Here is a 15,526-nt window from a genome sequence, read left to right on the forward strand (position 1 = left end):
GAACAGTGTGCTGTCATTCCCTAGTTTCTTGAACCTTTTATTCTGTCTTCCAGTTTATAATTTAAAAATAATTTTCACATAAATTATTATCTGAGTGTCTCAACTCTATGTTTGGCAAGTCATGTACTTTTTCTCATTTCACAAATAAGCAAACAGAATCAGAGAAAATTTTAACTATTTTAGGCAAGTCAGGCATCTAAGTGACAATACCAAGTATCAAATATGGTCTCCAGTGTGCTTGTGATCTTAAAGATCATAAACCTTTTACCAATATGGAATTCTGAATAGTTACATATATGAATAGTTATATTCCTTCTCATCCTCTGTGTGCCTTGTCCATATAATTTATAAATGTTTTGTTGTGATTATAGAACATGTGATTCCTCTAGTCATGAATTCAGTTGAACAATGGGGCCATTCATCTATAATTTCTCATTCTGTCTACATGACCACATTTCAGTAATAGCTGATTATACTGAATAGTTTTTTATATTCTTATATATCTAAATATTAATAACATGCCTTATTTTCTTTACCTTGACTATTTGCCTTCCCATTGCTCTTTGTATCATCTGTAAATTGATCTTTAGAACATATACAAAATTAAATATGAGTGTTTTCTGTATTTTTGTGGTAACTGCTATAGACCTTAAAGTTTGCAAACTACCCCTGTGGTAGTTTGGTGAAGTCTGTGAACCCCTCCTGCAATTAATATTTGTAAATGTGAAATACTTAGGATAACAGAGAATAAAAAGGCACTCACAGGCAAAAAAACATATTTCCGTTTTCTTTCCTGTCTTTACTGAAGAAGGCATTCTTTTTTTAAAAAAATTATTGGGGTGGCTAGGTGGTGCAGTGGATAGAGCACCAGCCCTGGAGTCAGGAGTAACTAAGTTCAAATCTGGCCTCAGACATTTAATAATTACCTAGCTGTATGGCCTTGGGCAAGCCACTTAACCCCATTTGCCTTGCAAAGAACCTAAAAAAAATTATTTATTTTTTCAACCATATGCCCATGTATATTTTTAAATTACAAAATTTCCTTCCACCCTCCCTTCTCACCCCTCCTCCCCTCAGCAGCAGTCAGGTTAGCATTGTACACACATATTTTTGATAAACATGTTTACGGATTAGTCATTTTCAGTATGAAGGATTAGGATTAAGGGAAAGAGATATATGAGATAATTTTTATAAAATGTTCATCAGATTCTGAAGGGTTTCTTTGTCTATAGCTCATCTAATACTTTTTTCTTACCTGAAAAGGAATTCTGTAAGCATCTGAGTGGCCAAGGAGTTCTCAAGTCAAAATTTCATTACTAGAACTACTCTTGGCCATGAAGATGGGCCTTGTTCTTTCCCTCCTTGTGGCTCATTCTGCTTCCCCAACTCTTAGGTGAAGTATCAATATCTTAGTATTAGACAAGTATATATTATCAGGCTGCAAACTTAGAGCTTTAAAAGGTTAGGAGAGAACTACCAGAGTTCTGTGAACTTGAATTCATAGCACATTTTGTGGCTAGCCAGCCAATCCAGTTGAGAGCGAAATTTCCAAGTAATCTGCTTCACCCAACATAACAGTAGATCAAATTAATCAAGACATAAACTTATTTTTCAGTTATATGCATTCAGAAGTGAATTCAATGGGATGTTTTATTTGATCTTACTGCTCAAGGTAAAGTAAATACCTAGGTTTGGGATTTCTAGAAAATGGATACTTGGGGAAATGATACAGTCCCAAGTTTTATTGCTATATGATGCAGCAACCATGAAAATCAAAATTGCCCCCCCCACACACATTTTATTTGGGTGGGTTTATTCCTAAATTCAAGAAATTCATATCTGCCAAAGATTTACAAAAAAAGAGAGATGTTGGGAAGGGAACACCCTCAAATGAAGGGGTTGGGTAGCCAGACATATACCCAAACAATGGAATTGGTTGAGAACAGGATATTTGTGTCAGATGTAGGATGGGACATTCCTAATCAGAATGAAGTATGAAGGGAAGTTCTCAAGGTCTCTGATCTATACTAGGCTTAGGTGAAGCTCAGGTAGGGAGGAGGGAGAGTCTCTATCCAGATCTCAAAGTGGTGAAGGGAATGATTCAAAGCAAATATAGTAAGTCAAAAGTTCATCCAATCTCAAAACTGCAAACCTTATATGTCAGAGTTAATAATAGGCAAGCAATCTTGTTTCCCTATCTGTTTTTGCAAACTTTAGTACCATTCAGTCTAAGTTATTCTATATTAGAGTTCTAACTTTATAAATATGACATAAACTATATGAAATATGAGCATCAAATTTACAATAATCATATGGTGCAAATGTTTTAAGGTTGATACTTCACACATCAAAGACCTTGGTAGTATAGGGAAAAGCATGCTCCCCATTTGTTGGGAGAAATGCTTTTTAAGTCTGCTGTCACTGTGTCTTCTTAGTAAATAAAATTTCTCTTCATGAGTTCAAATCTGGTCTTAGACACTTCCCTAGCTCTATGACCCTGGTTAAATCACTTCACCTTCTTGGGCTTCAGTTTCTTTATCTATAAAATAAGCTAGAGAAGAAAAGGTCAAACTATTCTAGTATCTTTGCCAAGAAAACTCCAAATTGGGTCACAGAGAGATAAATATGACTGAAAATGACTCAACAGTAACAAATATCATGATAAGTTATTGATGTATTATTGATATATATATATATAAATAACTATATATATATATTATAAATTATAAATGATAGCTGATATTTGAAAGAACAGGATAGAATTGAGACTTGAGTCTTCAATATTAGAGAAATATGACATAATCCCCAAGGGAACATTCCTAGATTCCTGTTAGAAAATAGCAGCTAATCTCTGGAGACCAGATTCATCAGTGGGTTTAGGAGATAGGATTACTTCAGAATATGTGCATACTGAGATTATAAAAGTTAACAAGTAGCTTAATGCATTTAGGAATTAGTGAGAGAACTGGAAACACTAAAGAAAGCCCCCCATCAATAACAAAGACCACCCCCCTCTCAAAGAGAACCACAAAAATGTACACACACACACACACACACACACACACACACACACTCACGAACTTTTTTACTATACATGGCCAAAGTTATTCTGAATCGATTGTAATACTACAAATGTTATATATTTTATACTGCATGTCCTAGTCTGGAAGATGACTCTGTGCAATCAATACAAATAGACCATTTCTGGCTAAGTTTACATTCAAGGCCATTGTTTTGATTAAGTGTTTCCTCCTATAGCCTTGTAAGCTCCATTTAATAACCTTCAGTCACAGCATTTTCAATGGTCCAAGGAGGTCAATGAGGTTTAGGTATGACATCTTTTAAATGGTCCTCAGTAGCTGCCCTGTTGGTGACCACCAATGCAAGGACCCAAAGAAGTTGAGATCAGCTATATGGAGTGAGCTCCTCACAAGATCGTAGCAGCTGCAACTTGTTTGTTCACATTCTGATTTCTGCCTAAGTCTGTGTGTGTGTATACCTGCATATACATTTCAAATATTGTGTATATCTTTATAGTTTTAGCCAAGCTTATATATATATATATATATATATACATACATATATATATGTATGTATATACATATAGATGTGTTCATGCAATATATATTTGTTTGTACACACAACACAGTTTTTAAATTATCAAAAGGAATCCTCACATTGATAAGATAATAGACTCATTGCAGTATATAATCCAAAGTAAATAGTATAACATTTTACACCTTGAAAAGTGCTTTAATTAGCTTTGTTTTATTTATTCATTATGAAAGCCTTAAGAGGTAAATTATTCTTTCTTCATTTCTTAGGTTAGAAAAGAGAAACTCAGGGCAATTAGATCACTTGACCAGAATCACACCATTGGTGTGAGAGGAAAGATGCTAACCTGGGTCTTTTTCCAAATTTCATATCCAAAGTGTAGGTATATAAAATATACTAAGTATACATAGTACATGTAAACATAGGAATATATATCTGTAGACTCATATACACACATGTATGTTTCCAATACACCAGGCTCATTTATCTCCTTACATAGGTGAAAAAAAAAATTGAAGTCACTCTAATCAACCTTTAATGATTATTCAGCACCGTTTAAAATAATATCATTTTCCCATGATCACCCTACTAGAATGATGATTTCACACAAGAGGCAGCTCCCTAAAGAAACAGTTCTTTCCATTCTTGCAATAAATCATTAGCTATAGCAAACTAAGGCTTAAAGGCTGGGGAGGGACAGTCCAAGTCTGGCACAAAGTTTGAATAATGAAGTGTAGTAAAGCATTTAAAAAATGACATGGAATTGAGCTCCCTCAATTTATGTTTAAATTCTTGGTGAATATTCTTCATCAGGCCACATACCATCTTTCTTTGATGGCAGTGCTTGCCGTCCTTGCCTAGTGGGAACTCTAATTTGCTTTAAATTGCCAAAGTGCTCATTATGGGATGCTTAGTAGCAAGAGTTTGTACATAATATTTGAAAATCAACCTTAATTTTTCTGCCTGAGATGAACACTTGGATTTCAGAGTCAACATAATCAGAGATTTACAGAAACCCAGCAAACCTTGTTTATTATACTTGCCTGGAATAGCTACAAAAAAGGTCAGAGGTCCAATGTCTTCATGCAGAGACAGATCATGTTCTAGCTGGTCCTGAGGAGGAAAAAAACAGTAGGTGATGCTTTAATGAATGGCTTATCATGTGAAACACACTATGTGATAATAGCAGTGCTGGTAAGACAAGAAGGAAGGGTTTATTTTTTTCTTTTCATTTTTTTAAAGTGGTTTAGCTAGGTTTATATTGCTTGAATACTTATATTTTAATAGTAGTGAGGAAAAAAGGTTTGTGGAGAACTTATTAGGAAAATCTACCGAATATTGTAAGAAACATTGGAACTTATATTTTAAATATTGAATTAGAAGGATCTATAACAAGACATTACTTTTCATGAATGCAGTCACCTGGTCTAGAGTCTCGATTTCTTAAATTTATGATTGCCTAATGTTTATCCTTCCCTGTTTGAAATGATATAAATAAAAGAGAACTGAAGGCTGACATAAGTAAAAATCCTGTCATAAAAGAATTACCTTCTAGAATCATAATAATAATGTTGTCCTTCATTTTCAAAGAGGGCCATGGCATCAGGGGGTTAATGCCATGACAAGCACATGGACTGAATTCGAGTGTGGGGGGGATGCTGTGCTAAGTCACCAGACTCACTCTCCTCTGGAGTCATCTGGGTTCATTGCCCAGATATGAATCAGGACAACTGGAGATGGCCCTGGGTGTAAGTCCATAAGGGTTAAGTAACTTGCCCAAGGTCACAGCTAGTGTCTGAGGTCAAATTTGAACTCAGGTCCTTGAGCACCAGTGCTCTACCCACTATGCAATCTAGTTCTCTCCTAGAATAAGTATACTTCATGGAATAGCAGCTGGGGTATATAAATGCATTCTTTGTCTTTCTAATTGAGCTTCCATTTTCCAGTCAAATGAGTCAATAAGAAAATTATTAGTCCCTCCCTTGTCCCTTCTACCCAAATAAAAATACTTAGCATCCTCAGTGTGCCTCAGTCATCATGTAAATGAAGACACACCCTTCAAAGATCCATAAATTAAAATGATGATTGTAACAGAGAAGGACTACAAAGATGACAAATCTGAAAAAATATTAACCTGGCACTAAAGTTCACCATTTATATAACTACTGTGAGAGTCCTATGGAGTCTTATTTGAAGATGAACATGGATGCAATCAGTCAAAAAACAATTATTAACTACTGAGAGACAAAAGAAAAAATTAAGATTTGGTGAGATTACATGTATACCTATAAGCATATATATATATATATATATATAATGTAATCTAATTAATTCTAATTAATAAATCTATAAATAGATATATCTATGTATGATGTGTATAAGAAAAACAAGTGTACATATGAAATAGTTTATTCATGGGCAAAGAATTTTTTTTTATTTTGAATTTTCACTTTCTCTACCATACCTTTACAGAAGGTAATTTCCTATAAAGATATCCCTTAAAGAGCATATAGTGTTATCGTGCTGTGAACTCCCAACCAGGTGCTAAGCCCCCAGGCTTTTAGGGATTTTCTTCTGCATTGACATCCTAAGCTAATCAAAACTCCATCTGTCCCAGGAGAGGGGTACAGGCTTTAATTGTATTATTTAAGTGTCTTTTCCTACAATTGTGGAAGTCCCTTCAAGTTGTCCTTCCTTAGATGTTCTGTAAGCATAAAGTCATTTATTAATCCTTTTACAAACACACTTTAGCAAACTAGTAAGCAAATATAAGTTAATTATAATTGAGGAGAAAAATGCTAACTAAATCCTAATCACTTAAAAAGAAGTCAGAGGGGTAGCTAGGTGGCGCAGTGGATAGAGCACTGGCCTTGGAGTAGGGAGTACCTGAGTTCAAACCCAGCCTCAGACACTTAATAATTACCCAGCTGTGTGATCTTGGGCAAGCCACTCAACCCCATTGCCTTGAAAAAACCTTAAAAAAAAGTCAGAGATCATTTACCTTTGTTAATTTAGCTTTAATGGACAGTGATTAGATGGAAAGAAGAAAACTTAGACATCCATATTTCTTTGGAAGACCAAGCATTTTATAGATCAAAACAGAAGCTATTTTCTTCCCTTTGACTTAAATATTCTTTGGCAAAATTCGGCAAGATCAAATTTTCAGTATGAAATATGATCTTGCAGAAAGTATGGTAAGAACTTTAAAGTGTATTTCTTAATTAGTAAAGTTGTGGAAAAAGCAGAGAGAACAAATTGGTCCTTGAGGAAGGAGTTAACTCTTGTCTTTCAAACAACTTTCCATGATTTCAATAGTCTGTCATGACTAAGCGCCTGATGGGTGTGAAACTTAAAGAACAAATAAAACTCTTTCTCTTTTCCCTTATCTTCCATCCTCACCCTAAAGTCAAACTTTGATTTAATTCCAAAGAAATACCATGATGGTACTGACAAACTTAGGTGATTCCAAAAGGTTCAAAAAGAGAATGGAATAGAATGTGCAAAGTATTCTAAGAAGTTGGGAATCCATATCATTAAGGAATTCCCTTTTCTGTATGGGGTTAGAAACTGGAACTGAAAACACATTAAAGAGGGTTCCTGTTCAGTTTGAATGGAAAGGTCAAGTAGCTTATTTAAATTTTAATTAATTGCTAAATAATTGATAATTAAGTAGTGACATTATATAACTGTTAATAGAATTTAACAAACAAACAGTTAGCTGGATTTGGTATTAGACTGATCCAACCCCTAAACTTGACCCCAGAAGGATCAGCTGTTCTTAAAACTGTCTCCAGTTTCAAAATATTCCCTGATTAGTTCCAGAGCTAATCCAATCATTGAAGACAGTATATTGGGTAAAACACAATCTCTGTCCAGTTAGTAGTGTCCATTTGATTTTTGGTGGCTAGGTGGTGTGGTAGATAGAGTTTTGGTCTGAGTGAGGAAGATTCATTTTTCAAATCTTACTTTGTGATGCAAGGCAAGTCACTTAACCCTGTTTGCTTCAGTTTCCTCATCTGAGAAAAAATGAACTGGAGAAGGAAGCAAATAATTGCTATTATTATCCCCATTTACAAATGAGGAAACTGAGACTGAAGGAGATTTAGTGACTTAGTAAAGGTTACACAAAAACTGAATGACTGAGGAGGGAAGGAAGAAAAGAATAAGCATTTATATGGAGCCTATGCTAAGTACTTAAGGCAGTATTCAAACTTAGATTTTTCTAATAAGCTCAAAATTCTCTCCTCTAAGCTATGTAATTGCCTTCTGAAAGTATGCTTATGCTTGTTGGGGATTGTTAAGTTCACTTTAGAAAAAAATATTTTAAAGCAAGTTTTCCTAAGAAATGCCATGACTTCAATATTTATACCTTTATTTTCTCAAAAACTGAGCATCCCCTTGGTTTCAAGGTTTAAAATCTTTGATATTGAACTAAAGGATCATTGAAAAGATATTTCAGTACATGATACTGTGCTTCCAAATACTAGTTCTATCTTCAGTGCTATATAGTTCTTTCTACTGCCTGGATATTTTCAATCTTTCCTTACCGCATATCTTCTTCAGGATGTTTACAAAGCAGAGATTCTGCTTGTTCAGGTTGAAGGACCCTTCAAACCTGAACAAGCAAGATGCTGAACTATTAAATAGAATGAGTAGGACTAAATTGTGGAGGAAGTACAGAAAAGAGAAAAGAACTTTCCATAATCACAAAGACATAAATTGCTATCTTCTTAAACCTTGAAAGATTGGAAAATTTACCACTGGAAAATAAATTCCCAACATTTGAAATATTTGTCTTTGATTACTAATAAGTGGGTGGTAATGATTTTGGAGATTTTTAATTTTTCCTTTGCATTATTTCAATATCCCTTTGGAAAGTATAGTGTTTAGACAAATAAAAAAACAAATAGCTGTTAAAGTAACATGCTATCTGGTAGTGATGTCAAACCTAAATAGAAACAGGAGCTGTTCAACCATACAAGTTGAAGAATCCCCATGGGCTACATTTTTACTTATAAAACAACTCATTAAAATTATATGTGTTTTATTATATTTTGATTTATTTTATTACATTTTTCACAATTATATTTCAATCTGATTAGGGTTGCACTTGGAAGCATTGTGGCAGACATGGCCTGAAGGCTGGGAATCTGACACATCTAGTCCAGATGATTTGGCCATGGAGTCCAAAGTATCTGAATTCAAGTGCCTGACCTATATTAGTTGTGTGCAAGTTGCTTAAATTCTCATTGATCCCAGATACTTCTAACAGACCGCAAATTACCAAAGAACTATTGATCCACATTCCTGGGGAAAAAAAAAAAACAACTTCTGTACTCAGGAAAAGAGGTGGGCACTCCTTATATTGAAGAAAACACTGATCCAGATTCAAATAGCTCACCATTAACAAAACTAATGTTGATCTCTTGCTTATTCATTTAAACCCAATCATTCCATGCTACCCATGGGCAAGTTTATGAAGAAGGGTATGTTTAGCTAAAGAACCAGCTACCCCAAGATGAGATATCTAGTTCAGAAATGAAAACCTTGATTCCTTTTACAGTGTCTTTTAATTTTTATTCTATAAATGTTTCATAATTTGAAAAAAATTATAAAAATTCCTAAGAAAAAGTTCTGCTTTAGTAAGTAAAAAGACAAACAGGTTAGTATTCCCTACAGATGCTTTAATTCACTTGATTAGGACAAAGACAATAAATGCAATTAAATCATACTAACTCAATTCTTCCAATTCTAAATTCAATGCAATTCGTATGTGTGTGTTTAGTTGTATATATAAAAAGCAAAGGTTCATAACCTATAATTGATGTATACCAAGGTGGGATAGATTTTTTTGGAATTCATGAATTTGAATGGGGGGAAAAGATAAATTTCAAAGCTAATTTCTTTTTTTTTTTTGGTTTTTACAAGGCAAATGGGTTTAAGTGACTTGCCCAAGGCCACACAGCTAGGTAATTATTACGTGTCTGAGACTGGATTTGAACCCAGGTACTCCTGACTTCAGGGCCAGTGCTTTATCCACTGCATCACCTAGCCACCCCCAAAGCTAATTTCTAAATGAAATGTAACATTTCCTTTAATTATTTGAAAACATTATTCTTTTTTAAATTTAAATATTTTATAGATTTATTTTTCCAAGTACATGCAACAGTAGTTTTCACTAATCATTTCTTTACTAAGCTTTTGAGTTTTACAAATTTTTCCCTCTTTCTGTCCCCCCTCCCCCTGACAGAAAGCAATCTAATATAGGCTCTACATATATAAACATGCTAAACATAGATCCTCATTAATTAGAAAATATTATTTTTTAAAATGGATCCCCAAGCTTCATTAGACTGTCAAATGGATCTATGGTATATACTCCAAAACATTATGAAACCCTATTTTAAAATGATGCATTCTTGCCTTAGTAGGATCAAATACAATAACATTTTTCCAAGGAAAAGTCAAAGTCAGATTCTTTAAGATTATAAGGGTGTAAGAAATATATAAGGTTTTATTTTTGAGCCTATATATTGTAATGCAATAATCCTATAATATCCATTCATTAGGCTTAACATGTGAATGATGTCAGTTTTACTCAAAACTAAAGTCAATGACTGGCAAATGTGTCTCTGTTCTAAAAACAAAAAGCCTATAAAATCAACATCAAGCTTCCTCCATTACCTGCGTAATTTTTCACAATAGTCAAAACACTCCTTATTAAATTACTGGTGTGAATGACTGACTCGTGTTTTCACAGTGACAGAGATGCAATATATGTAGAGGACAAGTTAGATTTATGGGTATGTTGCTCATTTTCTCAGCAACTATGCCTTTAGATAGGTATTTGTTGTTACTGTTCCTGCTATAACACAAGAAAATTATCAATGTTTTTCCATTAATCTCATATATATATATATCTATATATATATATATATGAATTTGTGAACATTTTAACTTTTATGAATCTCATAAGATCTATTTCTTGGTCATTTTTTTCCTCTGAGCTTAAATATCTAAGATTAAAAAACAGAGGATTGAGGGGAAAATTCTATATACAAATGCTTCTAATGATCAAGGTAGATCTTGGATCTATCAAATTACCCAAAATAGTATGAAAGGTTATAAAACAAGGGACATGCTTCAGTTCTGGTAGAAACTTTGAATTTACCAAGATCATTGTTAATAGCAACAACTATAATAATAAAAATTTATATTTCCATAATATTTTAAATTTATGTTCATGTATACGTAAGTAAAGAATCTTATCAGCATTAAATATCTTTGATCAGTAGATGATTTTGATAGCATCTAAATTGAATACACCAAAAATGTTGGATTGTAGTCAACTAATAAAACTTCTGGTGGATATAAATATTAGTCACAGATAGCACTACAAGTAACATTTCTAGTAGAACTCCAGTGTGAAGATATTCTTAGTAATTTTCACTGATTGGACCATATTGACAAGTCAGAGGTTTCTATGTAGATTGCACTGTCATTAATTCTTAGATGTATGGAAAGTATATAGATGTTTTTAAAACTCTTTGTAGGACAAATAATAATTTAAATTGAAATGATTTGAGACAAATTATTTTAAATGTTAGGGAGTATATTTCTAAAATATAGTATCCAATATACATATGTATGTGTACATATGTGTTTTTGTGTGCATATATGTATATGTGTTTGTAGAGAGAAAGAGAAAGAACCAGAGAAATAGAGAGATGGAGATGAAGAGGGTGAATGAAAGAGAAAATGAATCTCCATGGGATGGTATGTGAGTGTGAGGGAATCTTATAAAATTAATTGTTTTGACAATGGCTTCAAATACAGAGAACAACCCTAAACATTCATAAGAGAGACCATTTATGAAAAAAAATTATTTAATATTGAAATGAGACAGGATTCCACCAGAACTCAAAATTTTATAGAAAATAGATTTATAGATGTACATTGTTAATAATCTAGTTTCAGAATTTTTCTGCAATGCAATTACTGTAACAGATTCCTTTCTCTATAGTACTAGATCATGTCTGTGCCATTTTGTAGAATTTCAAGTTGGGTTTTATGCCTAGATTCCTATAAATGTCATTATGAATACCACCTTCTTCTAATTTCCTTTTTACTTTGCTTATCTGTTCATTGGGGGTGATTATCTGACACCTGCTCACAGCAGATTGTTCTGACAGATTTTATTGACTGAGATCAATTTGTTACTCACCATCTGTCCGATTAAAGGTGGTTTGCAGGTCAACAGGCTGATGAGATTCAGAGCACCTTAAGTTATCCATGCAGTATTTTCCTATATTAACAAGTTCTTGTTTTATTTCTATATAGATTATGAAAGAGTTGATCTGAAAAAAAAAAAACTCCTGGTAAATGACTTTTGAGAACTCATCTTTCTTACTTTACTAGGGATGTGTCTTTAGATAAAAGATTGTCATGTGAATGGAAACAATTTGTTGTAGAGAATAAAGCCATAAATAAAGTTACTCTATTAGGTACCCTTTCTCTAGTATAATGTTTGTGACTTCAGTGGAATGATTCATACTTTTACTCTCTTCTTGCCCTAGCAATAAAAGTGATCCATCAAATATTTTTGTTCATTTTGAAAAGGATAACTTTAGCAATGGAGGCAATGTTTCCTAAATAAAGTAAGGAAATCATGCTATTATACTTTTCTAAAAAATATATCCAAAAATGCCTTTTTTAAAAGCAAAATTGAAATTATTTATTTATCATGTTATTTAAAATAGGAGGCTTCAGGTGTCCTCTGTTCCCAACTCATTTTTCAATTTCAGAATCTGATAATCAGAGTTTTTGAGCAATCATAGTAAACCAGTAGAAATTTTCTAGCATCTATATGTACCAGGACTGTTCTAAGCATTGGGAATACAAAAAGAAGCAAAACACAGTCCTTGACTTCAAGGAGCATATGATCTAACAGAAAAGATGCCAAGTCATATTTATGTTCAAACAAGCTTTATATGAGATAAAGCACAAGTAAACAGAAGAGAAAAGGCACTAGAATTAAGAAGGATTTGGAAAGACTCTTTGAAGATGGGATTTTATTCTTGATTTAAAGGAAATCAGAGAAGCCATTTGAAGGAAAATAGATAAAAAGAACATTCTAGGTATGAGGGATAGTCCAAGAAAAAGCTTGGATCCAAGAGATGGAGCATCTTATTTGTGGAATGCCAGTGAGGTCAGTCACCAAACTGAAAAGTGCATAATAGAAAGTCAATAACAAGATTAGAAATGGAGGAATAGGTTATTAAGGGCTTTAAGTGCCCAATAGAGAATTTTCTTTGAGGCAGTTTGGAGCCACTAGAGTTTATTGAGTTGGGAGGTAATATGGTTTGACTTGTATTTTAGGAAAATCATTTTGGTATTTGAATGAATAATAGATTCAAATGGGGAGATATATGAGATAGGTTGACCCACCAGAAGACTGATGAAATAGTCCAAGCATGAAGTGATGAAGGTGTCTGCAACATTGTGGTGGAAATGTCAGGGCAAAGAAGTGGGAGTATTGTAGATATATTTCAAAAGTGAAATTGGCTAGCCTTGACAGCATATTGGATACCAGGACAGGGTAAGAGATAGCGAGGAAACAGTAGTAACACTTAGGGTTTGAACCTGAAGGTTTGGGAGGATGATGTGGCCCTCTAGAGTAAGAGAGAAGGTAGGAGGTAGAGTAGGTTTAGATGGAAAAATAATTTCTGTTTTGGACATGTTTAATAAGTGAATAGTGTAAAAGAAGAAGAGAGGAGGGCCCTGGGCAAAACATAGAGGGATACAAACATGATCTAGATGGGGATGTAGCAAAAGAGACTAAGTGAGGTCATGATGATGATTGTGAATGATTACATATACATTATGCTGATTAAAGTGAGTGGAATGTTGTACAAAGACATCCTTCTAACTGCCTCTTCTAAAAGAGGTGATCCTTCCCATGTAATCGAAGCACCATGTCATTGCAGTATTACTGGACAAAGAAACAATTGATAATTTTGGTGATAAATTTAGGACATTATGATAAAGCTATTTTGATCAAAGGTCAAAATCTTCAATAAAGTGATTTTAAAGGCAATAATCTTTAGATAGTAGAGTTAAGCTAAACCTATCTCTTGATAGGCTAATCATCAGTACAGTAGTTTTATGGCTATGAGTTACCCTGTCTCATGATAGACTAAATTATTAGTATAGTAATATTTGACAACAAAGTCTCAACAGGGGGGCACAGATAACTTGTCAATCAGTATGCTACTATACTTTGCAACCATACTCCCCTGCAAGGCAAAGACTGGTTTCCTAGATAGGTAGAGGGCATAGCAGGAAAGAGTGGTGTCCTAAAAACCTAGACTTTTTTATCTATCATGGAAGTATCATGTATCTATGAAGTATCTATCATGAAAGAGATGGTAGTCAACAATGCCAAAATTGCAGAGAAATTGAGAAAATGTAGGATAGAGAAAAGGTTAGCAATTAAAAGATTATTGGTAACTTTGGAGAGAATAGTTTCGGTGGAATGATTAGGTTGGAAGCTAGATTGTAAAAGATTAAAAGAGAGTGAGAGAAGAGAAAGTGGAGTCACCTATTTGTCTAACAACTCAGGGTTCAAATATGTATCTTCTGATTCTAATTCCAGTATTCTTTTCATTAGGATACCTTGCTTTTTGGAAATGTTTCAGTATTTCATTTATTCTGAAAGTTTAAGTAAGAATTTTAAGTAGAACTTAAAATAATAGCTACTACTAATAATCCTACATCTCAACCATCTAACTGTAGTCATTTCTGAATTGCCTTGTATCTCATTTTATTTTCCTTATGTTTAGACAAGCATAATTTTAGCCTTGCCCTTCTCAAAGGTATGTTATAAACAGGTAAGTCACTTAGTCAATAGACTTTGAACAACAAATGTAATCAAAGTATGACTAAACCAACCTACATCATAATGGACCATTAGGCTGATGGGCAACCTGCAACAGCAGCAATAGCCTGCTACCTTTGGAAATTCTGCCAAGTGACTGGCCCCAGAAGGGATATTCTCCTAGACTGTTTCATGGAAATAGTCCATCCCTTGTTACTAGTACTAAATAAAAAAAAAAAGTCTGTGGGGACTTACAAAAAAGTAGCCAAACAAGTTCTCAAAGGACTTACAATAATGGGGAGAAATAAAGATATAGCTAAAAATCCAAGGGCAAGGAATAAATATATACAAGTAGACAAAAGTAATTTCTCCAAAGCCCCTTCCTTATATGGTTTTAGAAGTGCATTGGTGAACAACAATTTTCTAAAGAAATATTTAAGTATTTAGAATCTGGAGGGGAGAGAAAGTGAAAGTTTGGGATCAGTGGTGCCTATTTTCATAAGATATGAAAGGAAAAAAAAATCAACTTTAGCCTGCTTCCTCATACCTGGATACCTACCTCTCTATGACTCAATTTCCCCAGATGCTATACAATCCGCAAAGAGACAAGCTTTAAGTACTATCCTATCTACACACTATAATGATAAATTTAATGAACTGGGAGACACCAGAACACTTTCCTGAATATTAAAAAAAAGTTGTTTTTTTTTAACTGAACTGACTAGATGAAGATTCTAAGTATATTTTACTTGATAGCCATGAATGAGCAATCACATTTAAACTACCTAAGTTGCTTAACTTTCACAGTGTAACTGGGGCTTCTGCTCTCCAAATCTTATAATCTTGTTTCCATTAAATTTTAATGATATGTTCACCCCACAGCCCTCAAAGCCTATTCATGTGCCCTGTATCTCATTATTAGAAAATGATGGAATGGGTAAGAGCATGTGCCAATATTGTACCATCAAAGACTAAAAACCCTTAACTAGCTTAGCCTGATTTTTTCATGTCTAATACTGTACGGTCTCACAGAGCAATGGATTTTTTTTTTTGGTGCTTTTTAAAAATACAATATACATATAGGAATTAGGAGCT

General features: G+C 33.7%; 1 long non-coding RNA gene across 4 annotated transcripts in view; it reads right to left on the reverse strand.

Annotated features, from left to right (window-relative positions):
* Window positions 1-3,694: 3,694 nt before the first annotated feature.
* LOC141507457 (uncharacterized) overlaps window positions 3,695-15,526 on the reverse strand; it is a 100,239-nt gene continuing 88,407 nt past the window's right edge. For 2 of the 4 annotated variants that reach the window (XR_012474151.1, XR_012474150.1), the window contains 2 exons: window positions 11,780-11,912; window positions 3,695-4,668 (listed from right to left, as the gene is read on the reverse strand). This is a non-coding gene — a long non-coding RNA (uncharacterized LOC141507457). The remainder of the gene's footprint in view (window positions 4,669-11,779; window positions 11,913-15,526) is intronic. The other 2 variants (XR_012474153.1, XR_012474152.1) reach the window with 1 other exon arrangement.

Source organism: Macrotis lagotis, chromosome 1 (genome assembly GCF_037893015.1).
Source record: "Macrotis lagotis isolate mMagLag1 chromosome 1, bilby.v1.9.chrom.fasta, whole genome shotgun sequence".
NCBI classification, from domain to species: Eukaryota; Metazoa; Chordata; class Mammalia; order Peramelemorphia; family Peramelidae; genus Macrotis; species Macrotis lagotis.